Below are 2,485 nucleotides of genomic sequence, written 5' to 3'. Positions count from 1 at the left end.
AAAAGGCATGGCTGATGCCTCTCTGCCCAGAAGGTCGGAATGGGGTAGCAGCCCCGCCCTAAAAGATGAGGAGGAGGGAAGAGAGAGGGGCCCGAAGTTGACAGAGGACTACTACTTAAAAGAAAAAGAAAAAAAAGAAAAAGAAAAAAAGAAAAAAAAGAAAGAAAGAAAAAAAAAAAGAAAGAATGGCACTTGCAGGCAGACACAATGGTGAATCTGCCCTGACCTAACGATTAATCTTGGGGAGAGAAAGTGACCAGATAGGATGGGAAGCCTCTTCTCTGGGGAATCAGAAGGAGGAGGGGAGGGGGGTTGATCCTGGGCCCCAGGCCTGCTGCAGTTCATCCCAGTGGTTATCTCTGAAACAGGTGAAACAAGGCCCAACCCACTTCTTCCTCACTCTGTGGCCCAGACGCTGCCTATAAGATGATGTTGTGGTTTCCAAGTCCTCCCGGTGCCATGCAATCTCACTGCTTCAGCAACCAAGATTACAGCAGCATCCTTTCTGCAGTCTCCTGGCACAGACTCTGTGGCATAGAGATACCCCAGCCAGTGAAGGGTCAGCTCCTGGGCTCAGAGCTGAAGGAGTTTGTGGACTGGGGATGGGACTAGTGGATCAGAAGTCCCATGCTGGTTATAGGAAGATGCTAAGGGGCATCTATAAGGGTGAAGTGATGCCAAGCAGGTGCAGCACTGGAGACTCAGCTGCCTCCAGGTGCTGGTTGGTGCACATAGACCATCCTGCACACATGAAGTTCTCCCATTCTGCAAAAGGGCTGAACATCATCCCTGCTCTTGGCCGTTTGACTCTGAGGCTGCAGTGAGGCACCTAAGCCCTTTGCAGCCAGCCCAGCCCCTCTCCCTGCTCACAGCTCCCTACGAGGATCCTCTGCCTCCATGTGCAGAGCAGAGTGGGTGTTCACAACTCAGACAGGGGGGCAGATGCCCATGTCCACGTTCATTAACGTGGGATTTTGAAACTAGGGAGTTTCTCTAGAAAGTAACTGAGAAAAGGCACTCAGGGACAGAACAAGCTTTCTCCAAGGATTTCTGATTTTGGGAAATCTTCTAATTTCCATTCTCTCTCCAACCTGTTGTATTGCATTGCCCAGAAATCGACTCCAGTCAAGTAGAAAAGCAGTCTGTGATAGAGTCAATCACTGAATTGTACAGGAACACGTTTTAGCAGAGGCACCAATGCGGGTGTAACTGATACAGCACAGACCAGCCATTTCTGGTGTTTCCTTCACTGGTGTTTTCATGAAAAGGAAGTGGCTGTAATGCAGTCCTTTTGGAGAAATCAACACTTCCCACTGCTTGAAGTGAGGCAAGGAACTAAGCCGTGTGATTAGGGTTAATTCCAGGGGGTTACGTGCCTAGTGTGACATGTGAGCCCAACCAGCCACTTGTCCTCATGGAAGGAACCAAAGCTGGACTCGGTTTTCCTCCCAGGGTTATTTATAGCCTGCCCTACACACGTGTGACAATGCCTGTTGCTGCTTACTAACAGAGAAGTCAAATGCATGCTTGTGGATTTGAATGGGCACTCCTTTTTCTTTGCCTTACTGGTGTGTAAAGCCAAGATAGCATTTCAGGGCCACATGCTGTCCAGATTCAACTGATTTCTAATGAAAAAACGTTAGTGACACGTTGATTTCTCTAATATTCACACAAAACCATTAATTGGAAAAAAAAAAAAGCATCCATTTTCACCTTGCATTAAAATGTACTGCAATGAGTGTGCTGCTGTTTTTGCACCCATCTCTGTTATTGATACCAGCATTAAGCAGTAGGCTTGGGCAGTCCCACCGACCCAGGCAGGGTCAGTGCCTTCCAATGGCAGCCTGAGCCTGGCGGTGGGAAGGTCCCAGCCTGCAGCGGAACCCTTAGGGCCAAGGGCAGCACCCGGCTGGACTCAAGTTGCTTTGGGGAGGAGGGAAAAGGAGGGGGGGCCTTTGGCACACGCCATGAGGTTGGCAGGGCCGGAGGGAGCCCAGCACACAAATCAGCTACTCTCCTTCCCTGCCCCTGCAATCCTCAGGCACAAAAGTAGACCCAAATTATAAAAGCCTGTTCTGTGCATCAACAACAAAAAAAGCCCCCTATTCTCCCCTGACTTTGTTCTTTTGATTTTTTATAGATCAAAGGCAGGATAGAGAAAAAAAAATTGGCAGGCGAAGATAGACATTGTTCTAGTGACAAGATGAGGGTCCCGAAAGGAGAATGCTTGCTCCATCGGAAGTGGCTGCGTGGCAAAGGGAGAAACCTCACTTTTCAAGCCCCTTTGCGAGGCATTGTCTTTGGGGCTGGCGCTGCTGCCATACAGTAGGGTCCCCATGGCAACGCAACCTGCTGCTGCTGCTGCTGCTGCCCCTCTTCCAGAGTTGAAGGCACTGAAAGGCAGCTGAAGTGACTGGGCTTAAAGAGCAACAGAATAAACAATATTTTGATTCATTGGGAGAAGAGAGAGAGGCTCCCGCCCCCC

The sequence above is a fragment of the Meleagris gallopavo genome, chromosome 11 (assembly GCF_000146605.3).
Source record: "Meleagris gallopavo isolate NT-WF06-2002-E0010 breed Aviagen turkey brand Nicholas breeding stock chromosome 11, Turkey_5.1, whole genome shotgun sequence".
Lineage (NCBI taxonomy): Eukaryota > Metazoa > Chordata > Aves > Galliformes > Phasianidae > Meleagris > Meleagris gallopavo.
Note: the sequence above shows the minus strand (reverse complement) of the source record.